Consider the following 12,704-nt stretch of genomic DNA (forward strand, 5'->3'; position numbering starts at 1 on the left):
GGCCATGGTGGAGAGTTTGGAATCTGATTGATTGATTGCTTCTGTGGACAGGTGTCTTTTATACAAGTAACAAGCTGAGATTAGGAGCACTCCCTTTAAGAGTATGCTCCTAATCTCAGCTCATTACCTGTATAAAAGACACCTGGGAGCCAGAAATCTGTTCGATTGAGAGGGGGTCAAATACTTATTTCCCTCATTAAAATGCAAATCAATTTATAACATTTTGACATGCGTTTTTCTGGATTTTTTGTTGTTATTCTGTCTCTGACTGTTCAAATAAACCTACCATTAAATTATAGACTGATCATTTCTTTGTCAGTGGGCAAACGTACAAAATCAGCAGGGGATCAAATACTTTTTTCCCCTCACTGTACATCTCCCTCCTGCACGTACGCAAATCGCATTGCTCCATCTGTGCGATGGTCACCCTCTGGTATGTGGGGTGGTTCCTTCCTTTGGCTGACATTCGTCGTCAAGGAGCATACACCATCAAGCGAACTCCGGTCATCCTCTCAACGGCTTCTGGCTGCTCGCCATCGAATAAAGACGCTCACCGCATGGCTGTCTGGAATGCGCTTCCAATATTAGGAAGCCACTGGAGCGATGCGCTTTTAAATCTAGATTGAAAACTAATTTCTTTAGAATTGCTTTTTGTGTTTAGTTTGTTGTCCTTCCCCCGTGTCTCCAATTAGCGCGGTTAGCTATGTACAGTTGGCTATTCCGTCAACAAACTCGATCATTATTCCGTCCAGCGATGTATCCCACCCAAGTCCTCTTACTTTTCGTGACAGTTAATACAATGTCTCTCATTGTCTGGAATATATGCTCCTTTTTCTGTCTCTAGGCAACCGTGCGAATCAGAGGTGCGGGACAATTAAATGTGAACAAATTTGGAAAATGTTTAAGAGCTTCCTCGTCTGTTTTTTTTCCCCCATTTGAAAAACATGCCTTTTCAACTTTTTTCCCTCAAGGAAATGAAAGTGCAGAAACATATTCTAGCACCTATGTGTATATGCGCTCCTATAAATATACGTGGAATGTTACCTGATATTACTACAGTAAAATCAATGTAACCAAAAAGCGATCTGCAATTTCAGATTAATATATTTGCTTGGCAAACTTAACACGCCACATCAATAACTGTTGTGAAGGTGTGGAGTGAAAGTTCAGATATTTTATCTTATTTTGGTAATGAAGTAAGGTTAACATTATACACTTTACTTTTGAGTAATTAAATGAAGTTGTTATTAAAAAGGAAATTGTTGGAATTTGAATAATCAATGTGATTTTTTTAAATAAAATTCAACATTCTCAGCAGGCAACAAAAATATAACATAAAACTAAACGACAAAGCAGACGTAAGCTGCTTTGTGTCGTTTCATGTACACATTCAGTTTGTGTCTTTTCTCAATTCTTGATACCATCACACACAAAAAAACACAATCAAACACCGCTACATGGGTTCTTCATGATTATTCATGGTAAAATCTGGGCTTCACGCATGAGTGGCCACACGTGCTCATGAATATTAATGAGCTTGTTTGTGCCCTCCCAACTCGCTCTATAACTCCCACCTCTTCCCTTTGCCCACAATGATGGGGGAATGGGAGCAAGCGGTATTATATGTTGTAACCTGACACTCCACTTTTACCGTGCTTATATATACGAATAGGTAATAGGTAAATTGATAGATGCTTTTGACAGATGCTTTTAAAGTGGTACATTTGTACATTTCACAGCTCTGAGTAAAAGCACCCGGCTTTTTTTTACTTTTTAAAACTTTCGATTTTTTTTTAACCAGGTAGGTCCTACTGAGCTACGTAGTTTTTTTTTTCAGCAGCGACCTGGCCACAAATCAAAGCTCAACGAAGTGGCATATCACGTGGAAATTTATCGCAGCTAAATAATCTGAACGCAAATCTCTACATGTGGAGGGAAAAACCGGAGGACCCGAAGAAAATTCCACACGACCACAGGGAGAATATAGAAACTCAAAATATACAGCAGGCATCAGAGATGGGATCGAACCCACGACTTCCTGCATACCAGGCAAGGTAGTTATCCTGTTGCTACCATTGCGCCTGTACATATCAAGGAAGAAATTAATAAATATATTTATACCTGCATCTAAATATAGCAATCATATTCTTGTGGGAAGAACACACAGAAATAATTGTCCTATAATTGTTCAATTTATTCAATCTAATCAAATATTAGGACTGTGATAATGACAATAAAAAAGCAGGATTTGTCTGACAACTATGATCTTTGGCAGACCGAACAAGATCTGAAGAGATCCCAAGATCTTTCTATGGAATATGACCAAGATCATGGTGTTTGAGTGGATGATCATTCCACGACTGAGTGCTGGTCGACAAGGAAACTCTATGAAAAAAATATATTGGCGAGGGCGAGATGAGCTGGCTGAGGATTCTAAGAATGTCAAGACTGCTGAGACTGATAAATGACAAAGTCCCAGACAAGGAGACTGCAGTGGTTTTGGGCACGTTGCGAGAATGAACACAGACGGGATAACCATACCTGGTGTCACAAACGTACGTGGAAAGGAAACAGAAGCAGGGGAAGAGAGAAGAACCAGGTGGACAGATGCAGCGGTCATACATCTAGAAGAGGAATAATCGAGGTTGAATGAAGCAGTAACACTGGCTAAAGAAAGAAAGCCAAGGCGGAAATTAATTCGGCTCATCATCGCTAATCATCTGACAGAAGGGGTCAAATGATAATGATCAGGACTGATATGGTCAAACAGGAAAGTGGAGTATGTTCTGTAACTTTATCCTCATTTTCATCTATTATAATTATGTCTACCAGTGTACATTTGACTTTTACCAGAGGTTCATTTCAGCCGGAGCAGTTCGGGGCAGATCTTCCAGAAAATATTCCAAGACGTAAGTCAAACCCAATACTGTTTTTACATTTAACAATGTTATTACCACATGTGAGAACCCGCTGATACAAGAGTCTCTTTTAAAAGGTTTGCCACGGGTAGACAATTAGCAACGCAGTGGTATTGCCATATAAACCCTAACCCAGAGCCACAGTGAGGGAAAAAAGTATTTGATCCCCTGCTGATTTTCTACGTTTGCCCACTGACAAAGAAATGATCAGTCTATAATTTTAATGGTAGGTTTATTTGAACAGTGAGAGACGGAATAACAACAAAAAAATCCAGAAACACGCATGTCAACATTTTTATGAATTGATTTGCATTTTAATGAGGGAAATAAGTATTTGACCCCTCTGCAAAACATGACTTAGTACTTGGTGGCAAAACCCTTGTTGGCAATCACAGAGGTCAGACGTTTCTTGTAGTTGGCCACCAAGTACTAAGTCATGTTTTGCAGAGGGGTCAAATACTTATTTCCCTCATTAAAATGCAAATCAATTCATAAAAATTTTGACATGCGTGTTTCTGGATTTTTTTGTTGTTATTCCGTCTCTCACTGTTCAAATGAACCTACCATTAAAATTATAGACTGATAATTTCTTTGTCAGTGGGCAAACGTACAAAATCAGCAGGGGATCAAATACTTTTTTTCCCTCACTGTAAGAGGTCTACAAAAGGAGAGCATCTATCCCTCAGTATTAAACCGCAGGCTGTCCAAGCATTCACAAACAACACTCCGCCATGTTTGTTACTGCTCTATTATATATAAAAAAGTCTGTCATAACCACAGAAGGTTTGCTTTGCATCCTCACCCATCTTAAAATACTTGCAATTTTTTTTTGGGGGGGGGCATTAACGACGCCATTTTTACACAACTGCGCACACATTTGGAGTGAAACCCGGTAAGCTGTCATACAAAGTTTGCTCGGATTATGCAATCGTGCTTGGAAATTTCCCATGAGACAAGGCATGCTGTATGTGACGGGGTATAAATCCTCTGGGGCCTCTGCACAGAGTAGCCAAGCACAATGCTAGGTTTCTGTATGACAATGCAACAATTGTGGCTCTCATCAAGCAGATGGCCATGAAGATGCTGAGAAAGGATTTCCATTGTTTATATCATACAATGCTACATTTTCAATGCAAATACTGTTTATAGTAAGATCAGAAAATTGCTTGGTTAGCGCTCCGTGCTTCGAATCTGGTGAACTTCGTTATTTCTTTGGCCACAGCAAACATCAGCAGTGAGTAATATAAGAACTGGTTCTAAATTCCTACTTTACCAACCCCGCACTGACCGGCCAAGTGAAGTATGCTCAAACAATCCCGATGACAAACACGGCACAGGGAGGCATTCATCCAACAATGGATTGGCAGAGGGCTTGAAAATGTCAATTAAATACATACATGGAATTAACTTTATATACAATTAACTTTCTAAATTTGTGGAGCATAGTGTGGTTCTCAATTCCAAAAGTGACCCCTAAGCCAATGGCGAAACCTCCACATTCTATGTGGTGGGGGCCGGCCAGTCTCATCCCAGGACAACAAGCATTGGCATCCTACAGTGATGCACATGTTGTTATCAACCCCTATATGGATGATAGACCGATTTAGCGCCCAACTAGAATTGCAGCTCACAACCTTCTGCTTGTGCATCAAATGTTCCACCACGCTGCGACCCAGCCAAATAGCACACGAGTGCCCATTAGTGATTGGGTGGGAGACTACCAGGGAATACTTCTGTTGGCCAGGATTGCAAGGTGGCCTGGAGACGGCAGCTCAGAGATGGATTCTGGAATCTTATCTGAGCAGAGCGTTGAGTATTACCCCATATGCCAACCACTCACTAATGGTGTTGGCACAAAATGCCAGTGTTGGATTCTCCTCAAGAAGTCTTGAGACTTGGTGAGGCTTTCCCAGGTAAATAAAGGCCGTGATTATGATTATTATTAAATTAGCAAAGACCAATCTTCTACATATTGCGTCTGAAGTTTCACAGTGGTCGATATAGGAGAGTATTTACGGGAAACATAATGCCATTTTTTCATTGATTATTGCCAATGTCGAAAGTCCCACCTTCGTATGGCAGGGGCCAGTTTAATTCCAGGACAGCAACTATTGATATATCATAGTAGTGCAGTAGATAGAGCATTGCACTGTGAACCAGGTCACCTGAGTTCAATTCCCAACCACGGCCTGCCATCCCTGGCGAGTGATATCTGACCTGGCCCTGCCCACCCCCTCCCTACACCATCTTGTATTGACCGGCATGGGGGAAGAATGGTGAAATAAATCTTGGGACTGACACGGCGTGGGGAGGACTGTGGGCTATATTTTTTTCCCCCCTCACAAATGCTCATGGAATAAGTAATTAATAAGAATAAAACCATTTGGGGAACCATTTGTTAAGAGTTACTCAAGACTTAACGCCAATAAACTGGGAAGATATATTCTGAGTAGTCAGAGGAGGTGATGAGGAATGTCTGTGCCTGTCTGCTCTTAGCGTGGCAAGAGAGCCGCGTGTCACGTGACACCAACCGTGATTTGAAAATGAACATCACAAGCCAGGCGTAACCAACGTCGAGGGAGAGTTCACCACAAGTGACACCCAGCGCCATGAGTGGCCAGACACATGAAAGCGAAAAATGTCACAATGTGATTTTTAATTGGTGTATAAAGTGCATTTCACAACTGCTTGTCATGCCATTACTCAAAACAAAGAGATAAAAAACATGATTTTTTTATACAGAATTCTCGCTCTGCGTATAAACAGTGTCACGATAACTCATTTCAAATGCTGAAACAATGTACTCTATGATGAATGTGGACAATGTGCTACGCTCACTAAGAAATATGGACCTGGCAATGCATGGTCAATGGTGTAACACCGTAGTGGGCCACTGAGTTTAAATGTGAAGTCAAATTACATATTTTGTAAATTTACCGGTCATTGATCTTGCTGAAATTACGCATTAAATATCATAATTAGCAACAGGCACCCTCTTCTAATAAATGCATTATGTCACAATGCAGTATTAATTTCCGGAAAATGCACACGTGCAGCAATTCCAACAAAGGTTGAAAACTCTACGTGCGTTAGTTCTGTCAGTCTGTCTCTCTGTAACGGGCGACGGCCCAACAATTCTGGTGAACAGTTGTCGCTAATAGGAACTTTCCCCACAGAAAAGTGACCATATCGATCAAGTGGCTCCCCGACGCCTGATGGCAAATGCCAGCGCTAAAGGGATAACACAAAAGCCAGCGTTAAAAAGGAGAGGACACCTATCCCCCGCACCGATGACCCTTCCCCTTGTGATGCTGTCTGACGACGTCGCACGTCACGCGCTGCGTGACGTCATCTCATTGCCTGGCTTGAAATACAACGTCACGCTTGTAATTTCTAAGCAATGATTTCTGAAGACAAACGCACGTTCGAAAAGTTCGAAACGTGTTTTACAGAAAGCATTACTATGTACGATCTTTATGCCTTGTTTATGTCGATAATTTCTAAAAACCCCCAATATGGTCATGATAAAAATGCATTTTATTTATTGTTCTGACTAACAAGACACTGTGAATTATTAACTGAAGCCTGTTGATGAAACGTCAATAACTATTTTGTGAGTGTAATCGGCATGCGTTAAGGAGCAAAGATAAAGGTGCAGCCCTGTAATTGTTTGCTTGTGCCACTGCTGGCAGAAAGGCCTCCACTCTGGGAAGCTCGAGAGAGCCCCTCTAAAGGACATTTGTTCTCCTCTTTCACGCTAGCCACACATTTTGGAAGAGGTGACAGGACCCACACTTAACCGGCTAACACGCGACCTGCCGATCAACTGCGGTGTGCCCATTCATTCTGCTGGGTGGACAGAGGTGCGGTGGATCTTAGAAACGAGCAGCATTGTTTCAGCTTGCCACGCCAGGATATCGAATCATTAAACCATGGCAGCATCCTGTATTGGTTTCGCAGTAACGTGTCAAAACATTGTGGTCACCTAAAGAGATTATTTTTGGCCTGCTACTCTGTTAAAAGCCTGCGAGTAATGACATTGATACTTGCTGTTATTTACATGATCAGTTTTTCCCCCCCCCCCCAGAAAATAAATCGCTTAAAAAAAACACATTTCTCAATAACACTGCCTTAAATGGAGAGATATATATTGGTTAATTGTGCTCGTGTTTGTTGTGTTTTTGTGTTCATTTTGTTCGTGCACCACTGCCAACGCAGCAGCATCGCCAAATAATTTGCCTCTAATTAAGGGCTGCACCAAATATCGACTAAACGTTTTGACGGTGGCTTTTGCAACATTTGGAATATATGAAGCAAAAAAAGTAAAACCGTATTCTTAGTTTTTTCGGTAAAGTCACGTTGAAGAGAAACAACAAAATAACAAAATATATATAAAACAATAAAAAAATTCTCACGACGTTTCGACCATAACTCAAACGGTCATCATCAGGTGTGTCGGTTTGCATAAATTTATTTTTAAAACGGCACATTTATTTATAAAAAACGTTGGCGTCACGCGCAGCCATTGGCAGTTTGCCCAGGACTAGTCCATCTATTTTTTTTTGAAAAGAGGAGGGGGGAGACGAAATTTTTATAATGTATGCTGTCTGAAAGCCACTGTAAGCGTGAACAATCAATCAAGAACTGAAATGATTTATCAAATCTTTCCAATGATTGCTAAGATAGAATCCATCTTCTCGGTTGAAATTGTCTCTGTGCTTGTATATGTGGATAGCCTCATGAACGAATCTCTCATGGAAGCCAGATGGCTTACAAAGAACCTCCGTCTTGGAAAAGTCAATGGCATGTGAGCCTACTGAATTAGAACAATGATCTGCTACGGCCGAGGTGTTGGTCCTACCGTGTTTAAGGTCTGCTTTATGTTCACGAATGCGGTCCGAGACATGGCGTTTGGTTTCTCCAATGTAACTACTACCACAGAGGCAACTTAGTTTGTAGACACCAGGGTATTGTATGTCCGGAATCACATCTTTTACAGACGGAACCAGATCACGGATTTTATGTAATGTGTTGAAACGGACCTGGATCTTGTGTTTATTCAAGATTTTGGAGATCTTTTTTGTGATCCCAGCAATGTAGGGTAAAGTGATGGTTTTGAAAGGCTCCTCAAGAGGGTTCTTCTTCATGGTTTGAGTGATAGCTTTGCGAATTGTATAGTCGGAGTAACCATTAGCCCTAAGAGCTTGGTGTACGTGCTTGAGTTCACTACTTATGTGTTCCTGGTCGGATATGCATTGGGCTCTATGATACAGAGTCTTGATGAGAGAATTCTTCTGTGATGGATGGTGGTGGGAATCCGGTTTCAGATAAGCATCCGTATGGGTAGCTTTCCTGTAGACAGAGTGGCTCATTGAACCATCAGGTCTCTTTTTAATTAGGACATCCAAAAAAGGTATCTTGCCATCTATTTCGACTTCCATGGTAAATCTGATGGCTGGGTGTATGGAATTGATGTGGTCGAAGAATTGGTCTAGAGCAGGCCGGCCATGTGGCCAGATGACAAAAGTGTCATCCACGTACCTCTTCCATAAGGTTGGGCGCAGAGTGGCAGTCTGGATGGCGTCAGTCTCAAATTTCTCCATGAAAATGTTAGCTATAACTGGAGAAAGGGGGGAGCCCATTGGGGTGCCCTCAGTTTGTTTGTAGAAAGTTCCATTCCAAGTGAAGTATGTATTGGTTAAACAGTGTCTCACCAGGGGGGGTACCTCAGTGTTTAGTCCTTGATGAACCAAGTCTTCAATGATTGCAATGGTGTCAGGTACAGGAACCTTGGTGAATAAGGAAACTACATCAAAACTGACAAGCAGGTCGTCTGGGGACAGGGAAATACCCTTGATTGTTGATACCAGGTGAGTAGAATTTTGTACCGCAGAGGTGGTCTTTCCAGTGAAAGGACGCAGGATTTCAGACAAAAAACGAGCTAGTTTGTAGGTGGGGGAGCTGATAGTAGAGACTATGGGACGAAGAGGTGTATCAGCTTTATGTATTTTTGGTAAGCCGTATAATCTTGGTGGCCTGGCAGCTATCACTCAAACCATGAAGAAGAACCCTCTTGAGGAGCCTTTCAAAACCATCACTTTACCCTACATTGCTGGGATCACAAAAAAGATCTCCAAAATCTTGAATAAACACAAGATCCAGGTCCGTTTCAACACATTACATAAAATCCGTGATCTGGTTCCGTCTGTAAAAGATGTGATTCCGGACATACAATACCCTGGTGTCTACAAACTAAGTTGCCTCTGTGGTAGTAGTTACATTGGAGAAACCAAACGCCATGTCTCGGACCGCATTCGTGAACATAAAGCAGACCTTAAACACGGTAGGACCAACACCTCGGCCGTAGCAGATCATTGTTCTAATTCAGTAGGCTCACATGCCATTGACTTTTCCAAGACGGAGGTTCTTTGTAAGCCATCTGGCTTCCATGAGAGATTCGTTCATGAGGCTATCCACATATACAAGCACAGAGACAATTTCAACCGAGAAGATGGATTCTATCTTAGCAATCATTGGAAAGATTTGATAAATCATTTCAGTTCTTGATTGATTGTTCACGCTTACAGTGGCTTTCAGACAGCATACATTATAAAAATTTCGTCTCCCCCCTCCTCTTTTCAAAAAAAAATAGATGGACTAGTCCTGGGCAAACTGCCAATGGCTGCGCGTGACGCCAACGTTTTTAATAAATAAATGTGCCGTTTTAAAAATAAATTTATGCAAACCGACACACCTGATGATGACCGTTTGAGTTATGGTCGAAACGTCGTGAGAATTTTTATTGTTTTATATATATTTTGTTATTTTGTTGTTTCTCTTCAACGTGACTTTACCGAAAAAACTAAGAATATGAATTACTGCAGTCACGAAAGCTTTAAATCAAAATTTAAGTAAAACCGTGTTTATGATAATATAGATATTATATGAATTGTTTGTTCCGACGCAGTATCTTTATAATTTCAGTATATAAGTTATAATATGCAAAATATATTTATATATATTTAGGTATCCCTCGATTTATGAAAGGGATACGTAAAAAAACCCCACTACATTTCGTAAATTGTAAAGGCTTTTTTATTAATGTAATACAAAAAAATGGATGTGTTTAGGACAGTCATTCCAACTCTACTCCTAACCTATTTATTTCATTTTAATTTATTTTCATTTATTTGGTATAGCCCTGTGAGCCATTCGGCTCTTGAATCGGGTGCAACCGCAACATACAAAAGCCTAAAAATATATACCCATATCACACAATAATAATAATGAACAAAAAGTATTAAAACGATTAAATAACAATGAATTTAAAACAAAAATAATTAACCTTTTCAGGGAGCTCACCAAAAAAGAGATCCGTATTGGAATGCCTGGCAAGGTGATGTGGAGGCATTACTGTTACACTGTAGGGTTATCGTGACACCGTTGCGGATGGATGACTCAGTCTCCAGGTGGTTGTTGTTTGATCTGACGGTGCGTGTCGTATTGAAATTTCGTTCACGCTGAAATTCGATTTCGTTAATCGAATAGTATCCATAATTTGTCGATTGTCGTTAGCGCGAAATTTCGTGAAACCGAACGTTCGTAAATCGAGGGATACCTGTAGTAAGTGCAGCACAACAATCTATCTAGCGCCTGAACTGTTCTGAACGCTCAATATCTGCATTAGTCGACTGATGGAGGCCTTCACGCAGCAGGAGATAGATCATTGTCCGAGGATAGATGAGTATTATGAACTGATAAGTGGCCAAAAATGTTCCTGTTTATAACTCTTCGCGAAAATAAATCTGCTGTCATGCAGCAGTGGAAACAGTGCAGTATAATTTGAAGGGAAAGTCATAAAAAATCACGTTTTTATTTATTTCCATCAACAATATACGTTAAATATTGTTTTGGCTTACTTATATGACTGGTCATAATATGCATGAAATACTGATGACATTCATTCTTTATGTATTGGTTTCACAACTTTCTCACTCTGTTAATTTTTCAGATTTATTGCAGTGAAATTTTTAAAAAGTTTTCCTTCCAAATATATTTTAAATACAATGCATGCATACAATCAGATACGTTATTTGAAGTAGGATATTGCCACCTATGTATAATATGCAGAACAATGTAATTTCGTTGTTGTTTTATTGTTTTATATTTTTAATATTTGATTGTTTCCCTTATACGCGACTTTACCGAAAGAACCAAGAATATGAATCCCTGCAGTCACGAAAGCTTTAAATAAAAAAAATGTAATTTCGGTTGAAGTTATAATGCGGTATTTACAAGCACTGCCCGCATAGTATTAGCGGGATACACGGCTCGGGTGGAGGTTGGGTGGGAGGGGGGGGGGCGTGACGTCAGTACGCAACAACCCTGCTCAACAATGTGGAATGTGGGTGACATCATCACGCAGATGTGCGTAGTGACATCACCCGCGCACCAGCTGACAGGCCAGACAGCAAAACTTTTTTTTCTCTAATATAGCATTCAATTTAACAGAATTAGCTTTAAGAAATTAGGGCAGCACCCCAATGTGGTGGGCTAATACCACCTGTTTTGCACGGATTGCTCTACTGTATTTGATCTGTTTTGTATTTACATCACGTCAACAATAAAACCCGATGTCCTTTGTTAAATAATTACGTCCGTAACATTTCAGCTCGTATAGCTGCGAGTGCTATGAATCATACCTTGTGTGCAACATACATATTGTGCTTCACCCTTGTATTATAGATTACAGGGATACGAGCTTTCATGAATACAAATCAACATAATAGAGAGGCCATAATTTTTGGCATCTATACCGGTTTAATTAGATTCTCCCATATTTCTGCTAAAAATGTAATTTGCCGATGGCAGGGGGTATCTCAGCACATGTCATTTCTGCAGACATTGTGAATATGTCCATGATAATTAAAATGTAGGTGGTGGGTAATTTGTTTGAATGGCAGGGGTAAACATCTGTGAGTGTGCAATGTAAGCTTATTTACAGCCACGGCTGGAAAAAAAAACTACCAGCGGCATTTTTGCGCATTTCCTTTGCCTTTCAAGTGTGTACTGATCAAAGGGCCACATTCACATTTCCTGATAAAAGCCGCCGGGCAAATTCATATTCGTAAGTCAAGGTAATTTTGCATGCCTTAAATGTTTGGTTTTACATGCGCCTAACAGTGAAGATTAATCAAAAACGGACACGACAATGTTTCAAAGACGTGGTTTGAGATGAACATTAAAATAGTGAAATGCACCTGATGTCTTTCTTACAGAATCAGTCGTTTTTTTGCCACCACGTCGAGTCGTATGCATAATTAGAGATAATAACGTCGTGGTTTTGATTGTCATACCAGATAAAGTTTGCTGCTTAAGTGATAAGAGTGAAAAAAGTTGAGCATTTTCTGAAGATCTTGCATTTCCATTTGTTTAAGGCAATGCCTTAACAATTAGAATTGTATCGATTTGCTGAAGCACAATGCAATTTCATTACACCTATACACTGTCTGTCAATATCCAGTTTGTATGAGCTCATTCCATTTCATTTATTTTTAATCATAAGTTATATTTGTTTCAACGGCTAAATTGATTCATGTTTTTTTTTCCTGTAAATAAGTATTGTGTTTTCAACTTCTATAGATTTTTATCCATGAAGCAATTAATACTGCATTTTATTCTGAAAGTGAGCATTTTTTAAATTAATTAAACATTGTAAATGTTATTATAAATGTTGTTGGACCATTTAATTGTGCGAGTGTATTTTCACATTCACTCGACGAAGCA

General features: G+C 40.1%; 1 protein-coding gene across 1 annotated transcript in view; it reads right to left on the reverse strand.

Annotated features, from left to right (window-relative positions):
• LOC116939154 (transmembrane protein 132C-like) overlaps positions 1-12,704 on the reverse strand; it is a 98,549-nt gene that overhangs the window by 70,410 nt on the left and 15,435 nt on the right. The gene's annotated exons all lie outside the window — the stretch shown is intronic.

Source organism: Petromyzon marinus, chromosome 5, assembly GCF_048934315.1.
Source record: "Petromyzon marinus isolate PM22_M1 ecotype Great Lakes invasive population chromosome 5, UKy_Petmar_22M1.pri1.0, whole genome shotgun sequence".
In the NCBI taxonomy this organism is placed as follows: domain Eukaryota; kingdom Metazoa; phylum Chordata; class Hyperoartia; order Petromyzontiformes; family Petromyzontidae; genus Petromyzon; species Petromyzon marinus.